The sequence below is a fragment of the Coturnix japonica genome, chromosome 3, assembly GCF_001577835.2.
Source record: "Coturnix japonica isolate 7356 chromosome 3, Coturnix japonica 2.1, whole genome shotgun sequence".
Classification (NCBI taxonomy): domain Eukaryota; kingdom Metazoa; phylum Chordata; class Aves; order Galliformes; family Phasianidae; genus Coturnix; species Coturnix japonica.
Genome location: NC_029518.1, coordinates 39,456,754 through 39,468,822, shown reverse-complemented (window position 1 = coordinate 39,468,822; position 12,069 = coordinate 39,456,754).

Genomic DNA, 12,069 nt, shown 5'->3' with positions numbered 1-12,069 from the left:
ACAGCAGGCAGGCTTGGAAGCATAACCTGGGCAGTAAGAAATCCACCTCCATAAAGGACGCAGCAACAACAGCTTGTTTGACTGTAGGCTTGACTGCTTTTTTTGTGAAATATTAATTGGCTGGATAAAAGGAGACACAAGTAGTTTTCCATAGACCCTTAGTCTGAGGTGGCCACAACCTCTTCCAGTCTTTTTAACATTCTCTTCCTTAGGAGGTGCTTTTGGTGGATCTTAACAGAGGAATCAGCTTTTGATCTTTCAAAGCCTGAGGTTCTTGAACAACTTTACCACAGATGTAATGGCAGCAAGAAAGCATGGAGGGATTAAAAACTGAATTCCTATGCATTTATGAAAGGAATTATAGGCCAGCTTTCCTCGCAGTAGCAGCCAGCTGTGGTTGGTGGTCTAGGAGTTTCCTGTGCTTGCCATTCAAAAGGTCTGTTGTCTTTCCAAAAGCTTCAGCTTCTGTTTGGAGGCCAGCAAAAGCTAGGTGAGGCATAGGTCTTAAGATGCAGGTTTAGGGGTCAGACATGCCCAGCTCCGTTGAGACATCAGTGGGGTTCTGTGTCTTTTGCTGAATACTTCTCCTATCTTATTCTCACCTTGTGGACTTGTGAGTTCAGACATGTCCACATCCCATTTTCTCATCTAAAATAATAGGAGAAGCATTCCAAAAATCACTTTTATCAAGGCTGTGATGGTAAATGACTCTGAGGTACTTGAATAAAAAGCAGTCTCTGTGCAAATCCAGTAAGTCTGTAACATGGGTACTGGGAAGGTAAGGACCCAAGTATTTTTACAAGCTCACTTTCCCCTGCTGTGAACATAAGGCCCTCTCTGCCCCCCATCTCCCTTTACTGCTCCATACAAGCTCTGTTTCAGCTGAGATGCAGAATGCCTTTAAAAAGAAACAGAAAAAGGAGTGCAAAAGAACAGAAACACCTATGCATTTCACATGATTTTCACCCACTTTGCCACACAGCTACAAAAATGTTGTTTTTATTTAAATATAAACACTTTAAAAACAAACAACAACAAAAAGCCCCACTGCAACTTGTAAATAGGAAATGAAGTCACAATCCTCAAAATTATAATGGCAGGCACACAAAGACACAGTTGCTGGCACGGAATTCAATTAACAGATAGCAATCACCCTTGGGTGACTGTGTGAGGTGGAAATATACAAGCATGCTAATAAGTAATATCTTAAAGCCAAGGCGTTTATCAGCCAGCAGCCAGACACGGGCATAAGTGTGGGCAGACAGCACTGCTCTGGGATATTTAATAAAAACCGCTCTCTTCATTTGAGGATTTGTGTTTAATCATTTGGTAACATTTTAGAAACATCCAGGCTGGGAAACTTCTCAAACGGAACTGCTTAGGTCAGAAAACGTAAAGAGTTATTTACTGATACTAAAATAGCCAGAGTGGATTGTAGGTAATATTAACAAAATTCTTTGTTGCCATCTTTTTGACCTTTTGAGTTTCTGGGGTATGCCTGCTATGTGAATCACAGCCTTATCTTGGGAAACATGCAGAAGGCATTCATTAAAACTGAGAAAGTAAATCATTGAACTGCTATTTTGAATTAAAATATTAACTTTTTTTCTGTGTTGAAAGTCAAAAACTAAAATAATTTTCTCCTGGGCTCCTTGAACTTTAATTTCCACCTCATTTGGGGCTTTTAAAGGCTCCAGGGAGGCCAAGATTTGTCATCCACCAAAAAATGTTCAATTTAAACTTCCTGTCAGGGCTTTCTTTGTGTCACAGCAGTTGGACGAACTTGCAGGCCTGTTATTTGTGGTTAAGGATTTCTGCTTGGAGGAAAGAGCAATCCAGAAGCAAAGTTGTGGCTTTCTTTATAGGGAGGCAGTTGAACTCATTAGGATACTTGTTAGAGTCTTCATGCAGAAGAAATGTTAACTCATGGTGGGAGTACATTCCTGAGTAACCCTCTAGTGTTAAAGCATTCATTGAATGAAAGTGGCTTGAGGCAGGACAAATGGAAGCTGGCCAGCTTGGCCATGGGACATGTAGGAAGCAGCATGTGTGAGCCATTAGCGAGGAAGTCTAGAGGCTTTTGGCTGAGGAGCAAGTAGTGTTGCTGACAGATATTTATTGCTTTGCTTTTGGTTTTGCCTCTGCTTTCAGAGGGCTGTCAAGCCTTCTGTGGGCATAAGCCCTGATGCTGGGCTGGTGGCAGTGCAAAACCTGCTCTGCTTGCAGTCCTTCCCACCACGTCAGCAGCCCAAGGATCTGGGAGAGCTTCCCCTGGAGTGTGTTGCTTCAGGAAGCTGGGCTGTCCCTATTACTGGTAACACTGCCTGCTTGACCTAGGTTTGAACATTCTTGATGGTCCATGCAGGCTATGGTGACCACCACAAGTGAAGTGGTAGCTAAAGAAATGGGGAGGTTGTCTGATGTACACAAACTTAGCAACCTGACTTTGCCAAGAGGTTTGTAAAACACAAATGTGGGCTGAAACAAATGTTGAGGACAGGTTGTGGGCATGCTAGAAGTACCCTCTAGTAAATATTCTTGCTACCTCTTTTTTTTTTTTTTTGCCTGGGGATTCATGTGATCTGCAAATCAGTGGCCAGTCTCCTCTGCCAGCCATTTCCCAAACTGCTGGCATGTAGCCCAGCTTCGGCTGTGCTCAGGAAGTTGTAAAGTGACTCTGAATAGCTGCTGTGAAGCTGTCCCTGCGCTGCTCCTGTCACAAAGAGTTTTCAGTGCCCGCCTCACTAATGGATGGGTTTCTGCTATACAGAGCACCGAACAATGCAGTGATACATTCAAGTTTTATTAGTGTGAGTTTAGAGTGGCCGCATTATTCATAATGGCAATGCTGCAAGAGAATTGTGCAGTTCATCCCAAACTGGAGACTGTAAATCCTGTAAGCCACACAGCACCATCGAATGGTGTGTTTTCATCACTTATTTTTGCAGGAAAGCTATTTGTATTCCCTCCGTATGTAAACCCAAGCTGTCTTAATATTGCAAGCCCAAACTGTGTTGGAGGAGGTAATAACAACAACAACAAAAAAGCCTCTAGTACATTTTAGGAAACTCTGTCATGAAATTGTGATATTAAGACTTGGTACCTGCTGCCATGTTAGTGGGGAGCAGGCTCTGGGTGGTGGGCATCACCTGGGTGCTGCTGGAAGCACCTGGCTCTTGCCCATCAGCAAGTTACTGCAAGGGAGCCCTACACTTGGTTTGGGATCAAACATTGCTCTTCTTTGCTGCAAATCATGCATATGCGGGTCCTGTGTATGTATGGGATAAGGAGTGACTTTGTTTTTCTTCTGGCTGAAGTTCCTTTTACAGATAGCAGCTGAAACAGCAGGAAGTGTGTGAAGTGTGCTTGGTGGAGCTACACTGGTGGGCAGGGTGGAGGCATATTGGTCAAAAGTTCAAGACAATTGTAAGTTACTGTGAGGATGGCAGATCAGCTGCCTTATATAAATAAGACTTCACAGGCGTCAGGGAGCAGTTCAAGCTATATGTCGGTTTGCTTCCATGCTCTCCTGAGAAGGCTGTCATCGGTGGAACTGGTGTAGGTTCACAGTGAGAGCAAGCAGTTGCTCAGGAAGAAGCAGTGACCTTGCTTTGTGTAGGCACCAGTGGCTGCTGGAGAGATGAGGCTGATGTTTTGTGCTTCTGAGTCTGACCCAGTGACCCAGAAATGCAGGCCTCCACAATCTATTACCAGACTTTGCAGCTACTGACTCTTGCAAAATGCCTGTCCCTGTTCCAGCAGCCTCTGTAGGCCTGGGAGCCTGGCAGCGACTGCTCACCACCCACAGCCTGAGCACAGCACTTGTTAAGGGAAATACTCATTAGAAGAGCTGTGTATGCTCTCCATGGTGTGTGTTAGGACATGACTCAAAACCAATGGCTCCGGGGAGTTACATAGCAGCCAGTTGTAACCTTTGCACAACACGCTGCCTCAACATGCAGACACTCTTTCCCCTTCTCTCCTTCATCCACACCCACCTGGGTATGGCCTTTAAAATAATTAAGCCTGGGCTGAGAGGGACCTCTGATTTCCCAAACCTTATGGCTGAAGCAAGCCCTCTACACGCCAGCAGTCAGTTCATTTGCTGTTGGCATTAACACTGGGACTGCTAACAGCAGCTACAAAAGGTTAAACATATTGGTAGAAAATCAACAGCATGATGCCCCCTTCTCCTGCTTCCCTCTGCTTCTGAGGTGTGTGAAACGTACCTTCTTGAGGTGGGAAATGGTCTCAAGGTGCATAAAGTATATAAGTTAATATTTCTCCAGCTCAGAACACATGCATTTATCCAAGAAGCTTTAAGGATATCTTCTATGATCCTAGTGTAGCAAAGCTCCTCTTCATTCGGTGCCTGGAAGAGAGGCAGAGGATTCCGCAGTGTTGGTTATTATGCAAGGCATGTGTTTTAAAACGTTAAGTACTTTGATTGTCTCTCATATAGCTAGTGCTGTCAGCACTTTTCACAGGGCTTTTATGTGCCTTTTTTCTCCCTGAGATACCTGTGTTCGCTGTAGAACTGATTCTGTTTCTGAAGCAATTCATTAAACATCTTCAGTGCACCACTTCTGTGAAGAGGTCAATTTGTTCTTTCTGCCTAGTGATGCAAAACTCTGGGCTTCAGTGGGTAAATGCAAGTGTTAGATGCATTTTTTTGCTGTTTAACTTACGGCCTCCTTCTCCAGCAATTCCCTCTTTTAACATATGCATTTATTATTCATGAAATGTGGAAATTGACACTACCAAATCAGTGCAGGACAGGTGCAGCTGGGTGGTCTAGCATGCATAGGGCAATCAACTCATTCTCTTCTAGAAGAGAGATTTTTCTCAGGGCCGTGTATGGGAACTGTTGAGTCACAGCCCAAACCACTGACTGAGCACCTGGGGAAAGGTGAAGGCAATCCAGCTCTGTGACCAGAATGGGTGGAGCCTGGCTGCACCTCTAAGGACCTCATTTAAGGGCTGACTGCCCTAGAAAAACATTTCTTTCTGGAGATCCGTTCTTGGCCAGGGTTTCCTTTGTGAACCCAGACTCTTCTGATGTGGGTGAGCAATCTTCTTCCTTTCCTTTATAGCACCTTTCTATCATGCTGGTCCTTCTGTCATTGCGCTTCTGTTGTATTGCTTTTCCCATTGTACTGATTTGTCCAGTTTCTACAGGCAGAAATAAGCTGTTTCTTTCTTCTAGGTTCCCTTTTCCTTTTTTTTTTTTTTTTTTTTTTTTTTTTTTGACAAGGCATATTGATGGTTTGGTACATGCTTGTGTAATGAGGTTCCTGGAGTACTGCCAACCAGAAAGTGGTTCCTTATGAGGGTCATGCACAAGCTGCTGGATAGCCCTTGGGTTTTTGTCCTCTCTGAGACAGTCTCTGGTGGATAAAAGCAGGGCTCCTGAAAGAAGCCTAGAGCCTAAAGCTCGGTAAACTTCTTCTCTTGCATTATAGCTTGAAGTTTAAATGCATCTGTAAGTTATCTGTTACTAATAAATCTCCACCCCTCCATTCTTCAGGTCCAAATGCCTCACTTTATCCTACATAATGGTTGTTGCTGCTTTCATTTTTTAATTTTTTTTTCCATTTTCCCCCTCATTTTCCTGATCTTTATATATATTTCAATATGGAAGTTGATTTGGATCAAATCTTCACATGCTAGATATGATAGGGTTCTTGTTAAACAGCAAATACTAGGCTGGTTGGATTGTGGAGCAAAGGTGAACTTTGCCTCAGTCTTGTGGAAATCCTAAATAAAGGGAGTTTGCATTTCTCCCATTATGCCTACTACTGTTTTGGAGTCTACTTTAGTTCTGCCGTTGCTGCTGGGAATATGGCTCACAATGTTTGGCCTGTCCACCAGTTTTGGAGACAGCACACTGCTTCCTGCCAAGATGAAAATCGGTAGACCTTCATGAAGTAATCCACAGGCTCTTGATCAATATTAAATGAATACACTGGGGAAAGTAACTAGGGCTATTAGAATATCAAGCGTATTAACTAATTTGTCATCCCAAGGAGTTAATACATCCTCAGAACAATTATTATTTCTTTTAAGCATTACTCTTGTATTGTGTATTTTGGTAGTTACATCTTCTTTCTGACCAGGTTTTTATTTAATGTAAGTAACAAAACATAACTTTCTGAGCTGTATTTTGCATACAATAAGGTTTCTGTTTGGAAAACATATTTTTTCCTTTTTTTCTTTCCCCCCCTTTTTTTATTGAGACAAAGTCAGACTCTTAGTTTCAGAAGAAAAAGTGGTTGCAAAGAGTTACTAGAAAGCATAAAGCATTGGGGATATCAGGGGTAACAATCTCAGAGCTACTAGTTTATGAAATCTACAGTTATTTTCCTTCTGGTATAGTGGTATTTTCTTTCTTTCTGTCATCACAGAAAGGATCTAAAGAAGTGTGTATTTGGATAGCTGAAAATTTCAAAGGATGCTGACCAACTCCATTGTTCTTTGTTCTGGTCCAGCTGAAATATTTTCAGCCTGTGCTTCATTTCCAAACAAACCTAAAAAAAGCCTGAACAGTAGGTGATGCCTCACGTTTCCTGCTGGAAAAGATTTCAAAAGCTCATAAAACGCCTTCAGACCATACAATATATCACATCATATTAATTTATGGTAGTCAATGAGCAGTCGGAAATGGTAGAGGAGATAGATGGAGAGCCCGTAATATTCAGCTTTATTCACAACTATATATCAGAGTCCTTTTTTTTCTTTACATGCAGTTTAGGCACAGCACCTCATCTTCCTTACTTCAGGAAGAAAAAAAAAAAAAAAAAGGAAAAATTCACATATTTGTGTTATATTATGTTCTCCAAGTAACAAATTCCCTCTGCCAACTATCTGTGGGTGTGCAGCCCTTCCTTGGGAACATGCTGTATCTTCTGAGTTCCTGTGTTTGTGATATCACAGTGCTTCAGCTCTGCAAAGCCATGAATGGGGCCATTATGAGGGACTGCTAGATGATTAAGATTCTGAGAAGGGTAGGCTGCTAAAAAGTGTGTTTAGTGAGGAAATTACAAGGCCAATAAAAAAAAAGTCTTTGCGAGTTCTAACTGTGTTCTTTTTTTCTGTGGGTCTAATTTTTCAAGGTCTGGCTGGATCACGTTGAGGTTTTCTTTCATCCCTTTTTTTTCTCTCCACAACAGGAGTTGGGGCTGGAGTCTAAGCCCAAGTTAATGAAGCTGCCTCAGAGTCAGGCAGGGAAAGAATAAACCACAGCTCTGAGAAGCAGACCGCTGGAGGTTCCTCTTTCTTGCCGCTCACTGGAGTTATTTGATTTGGGAACAAGATAAGAATTCATAATATTTGATTTGTAGAATAACCCAGAGGAGGGGGGGAGAAAGACAGAAATACTAATTTTAGATATCATTTAATCTCTCAGTTTTTTAATAGTCTTTCTGAGTTCTAATAGCATTAATCAAATATAAAACTCAGAATTTGGTGAAGCTGTGCACTCACTGAAAAATGCATCTCCAAATAGCCCACAGTTCAGCACTTCTTATTCTGTCAATACTCCGTGACCAGGGAAGGTCTGGAGCATAATTTTCTCCCAGTTATTCGCCTTCTTTTCTCCCTTTTTTTATTTCCCCACTAAGAAATACACCTGGCAATTCATTGCTGATTTCCCGAGAGTGTTATTCATGCCACTTTATTTATGTATGTATTATTCAAGTGCAAACTTTTGAAGTTCCTTGTGGTAATCTGCAAATCAAACTGATGGAGGCAGAAGGCTGGCCTTCACATCAAGTACTGTAGGAGCTGAGCACAGGCATCATGGCTGCTATCACACTGCATCTCACAGTGAGAGAAACAATTCAGCCTGCCTGAGTCTTAGGAGCAGGCTATGGATAGAGCTGGTAGAGTAGTCATCTTGCTTAAATTAAGCAAACTGTCTGCTGTAAGTGCCTAATTTTGGCAGCGGAACAGCTTCCAATGCTGTCTGCATGGATGTCATCTTCATTCTTAAGTGCTGGGAACAAATCACTTGCAGGAAATGGGCATATATTTATGGTTAACTCCTTCACACACTGAAAGTCAGCATGTTGGCATGGAACTTCTTATGTTCAAGTTTTACTCCTTGCTCTATTGCTGCACACTGCTGAGAAGAGCCTGGCCTCATCCATTTGCCTCCCATCTCCCTTTAGATATTCATACACATTTCTCAGATCCCCTCTCAGTATTCTTCTCCTCAGGCTGAAAAGACCTGGGTTACTCAGCCTTTCCCCATACAGAAGGTGCTCCAGGTGCTTAAGCATCTTTGTGGCCCTCCGCTGGACTACTTCCATGCAATCCCTCTTTTTTGAACTGGAGAACCCAGAACTGGACACAACAATCTAAATGTGTGACCTCATCAGGACAGAATAGAGTGTGAGGATAACATCGCTCAACCTGCTCGCCACTCTGCTTTTAATGCACCTCATGTACCCTGGTGGCGAAGTGGTAGGAATGCCACCTTGCAACACTGGGGCCCAGAGTTTGAATCCCCCCTGTGGCGCAAGTGGTAGAAGTGCCGCTCTGCTACACAGAGGCTCGAATCCCGGGGTTTGGACTCGATGATCTCTAAGGTCCCTTCCAACCTGCACCAGACTGTGAGACTATGATGGTACTATGATATGATACCATTAGCCTTCTTGGCCACAAGGCCGCATTGCTGGCTCATGGCCAATCTGTTGTCCACTAGGATCCTCGTGTCCTTCTCGACAGCGCTCTTCTCCAGCAGGTCATCTGCTAACCTGTACTGATGCATGTGGTTATTCTTCCCGCAGGTGCAAGACTCTACACTCGCTCCTGTTAAACCCTATCAGGTTCCTCCCTGCCCAACTCTCTAGACTGTCCAGGTCTTGTTGAATGGCAGCACAGCCTTCTGGTGTGTCAGCCACTCCTCCCAGCTTTGTATCATCAGCAAACTTGATGAGGGTGAATTCTATCCTTTAATCCAGCTCATCATTGAATATGTTGAACAAGACCAGACCCAGCACCAGCCTCTAGGGAACACCACTGGTATTTCACCAGTATTTCTGTTAGTTTAGGCACATCCATGTTACACAGTCCCATGTTACCCTCTGAAAAACCTACACAAATGAAGTTCATTGATTATACAACGAGTAAGAAGTGAAATTCCTGTTGAATGCTTAAAGAAATCAAACCAAACGTTATCATTTTTCTTTATTGACTTAATATCATTCCCTTTCACAACAAAGGATAAAAATGTGTTTTTGAAATTGCTGTGTCCCTTTATGTGATATACTGGTTTTCACATGGTAGGAATCTCAGTGGGAATATGCTGATTTATGCTGGCAGTCTTTCTAGTTGCTTATTTGAATGCCATCCTGTGATGTTACCTTAGTAGAGACATACTGTTCCTGTGTTTTTCATGCAACTGTGTCTCATCTGCAAAACTCAAATGTCACTGCCTCTCAGCAAAAGGTTACTGCTGAGAAACGTTTGAGCTTTAAATGAATTCTTAATTTTGAATAGGACCTTTTTTTTTTAAATATATATATATATATATGCATATATATATATATTATTTTTTATTTCCAATTATGTGTTGAGCAACAAGTTTAGCTCCAAACATCTCTGAAACTTGACAAGATTCAAATTTGGATCGAGCTGAAATGGTGTGACATCTATTTCTGACACATGGATAATTCAGTGTGCAAAGAGTGCATGCACACACAGACACACACCTGTCAATGCAAGTATATGTATCTCGGTTCAAGGTGGTACTTGAAATGTAGTAAGTAACTTATTCACTTTTCACTGAAATGTCACTGGAATTGAGTACATCTCATAAAAAAAAAAATTAAATCATTTATGAAAATTTTAACGTAGCTAAAGAAGTTACTGATGAGAAAAAAAAAATCAAAGGAAACAACTGTATTTGTTTTTAAATATCTCACAAGAATATTTGTAGATGTCCATTTGTCCCTTACCATTGTTTTGTACAGATAGAAAAGAAACATAATAGAAAGGAGAAGCCTTCTTATGTGGCTTGTGCAGTGTAATAGATCAAATGTTGGAAGTGTAGAAGGATGTTGTGTGGGCTGGATGGCAAAGCAGGGAATCAAGTTTGGAAATGAAGAAGACGTAGAAACTTTCTGGCTGTTCTGGAGGAAATGACTGTCTGATTTTTAGTTTTGCAGAAGCAAAGAGCGGGTGGCCTGAATATAAATCCTGTCTTACCAACAAATCCAGCATTTGGGATTGTTTACATAACCATTTCCAGCCTTGGCTCACTTCTGTTCTGAGTAAGTAGTCAAGGAGTTTGGGTACTTCTCAGTCCCTTATGGGCTGGCAGCACAGAGAGAAAGATCTGATCTGTTTAACTTCCGTTAGCCAGTATGGATGTACTCCCTAAAGGCAGAAATGTGAAGCTATCTTCATGCCTATCAGAAAAACTCCAGAGTACTGCTTTGGTGGGGAAAAAATGTTTAGTGCTTCAAGCACCCAAGCCTTCTACTGCCTAACTTGGGTGCAGGTGCGTGCTGTCTCATAAAAATGAAGTGCTCTGAACCTCACTTCCAGCTTTAGAGGGCCTCTGACTGATGCAGCTGAACACTTCATGCTTCCCCAGACCCTCCGTTATACAACGTGAGTTGGTGCTAAAGCTCTGCTGTACTGCAGACACTTCCTATAAGAGTCCCCAGATGTGTAGTTAGCACCCAGAATCACACCAGCTAATGCAGCTTACTTTCATCAGCAGGTTTGTGGCCACGATTTATTTATTTTTCTTCCATCAGGGTGTGATTTTAAAGCATGACAGAAGCCTGAAGTGGAAATGAGCAACCTTCTGATTCAGTTTTTCTCACACACATGGATACATGCAATCTTAAAGGAAAAAAAAAAAGAAAAAAAAAAAAAAAAAAAAAAAAAAAAAAAAAAAAAAAAAAAGAAAAAAAAAAGGCTGCAGTGAGGCATGGTATTTATCCTTTTTAAAAGGCAGGTATTTAGTAAATGCTGGCACTCCAAAGGCCCAGATGCAACTGCATCCCCTTGGCACAAAGATTCAGTCACAAGGTATGAGGCAGCCTCTGCCCCTAGGAAATTATCTACTCCCTTTTAACCTGCACAGTGGGAGGTTATGATGCCTAGTCTGGATGGAAAGTTGAGAGTAGATTCTAGATTGCCACCCCAGAACTCTACATGATAACCTGGGCTCCAGGTTGCTTGCTGCCTTCCCTCAGGTACATGGGCCAGGGTTCAGTCTCCATCACACCCAATACTTCCTGAGCACAGAGGAGGAAGCAAACCCAGTCATGAAAAGCTCAGCAGCTGTAGCTGCTTAATTAATGGGGTTATTTTAAATCCAGTCACTTAAATTGCCGTGGACACCCTTTATTATAGCCTAGACAATTTTATTTCAAGTTAGTTTTAATCAATTAGGAATTGATTTTAGCTAAGTCTGTGTAAGAACATCTGATCTAGTTTAACTAAATTGGTTTTAGAGAAATGAAATGGGTGTAAATTCAGCACGATCCTCAGGAAGATCTCCCTTTGCCTGCTAATGATTAGGTAGAGAGGATCACAGTAAAACAGCATGGGATGTACAAGCTCAGGGCTGTCTGCCTCTTCTCTGCCCAGGCTGCAGCTTCCTGAACCACTGAGGCAGTGACAGAGCCCGGCCGGCTCCGGCCATGCACTTTGGGAGAGGAGGAAGGGCAGAGAGCAGAGAGCCAGCAGATCATTCTAACAAAGAGAAAACACAATGGCAACGATCTGAGGAGGAACTGGAATTTATTAAATGTAACCAAATCAAACAAAACGAGAGATCAGAGTACCCAAAGTACGAGTCAAACCACGACGGTGCAAGAGAAGCACCGCTTCCTTCTCCTGCAAAGTCCTTCGGGGATGCCGTCCCTCCCCTTGGGGAACCCAAAATGCCCAAAGATGGCGGTAACACGGAACCAGAACACGAACTGTTCAACTGCCACTGATCTGCATGATGTTCTGATGTGGAATACCAACAACAGGAATCACAAAACCACAACGAAGTTTTGAGCTGTGGCCCTTTTCTATGATGCAACCTCACCTTCAGGGCTACTG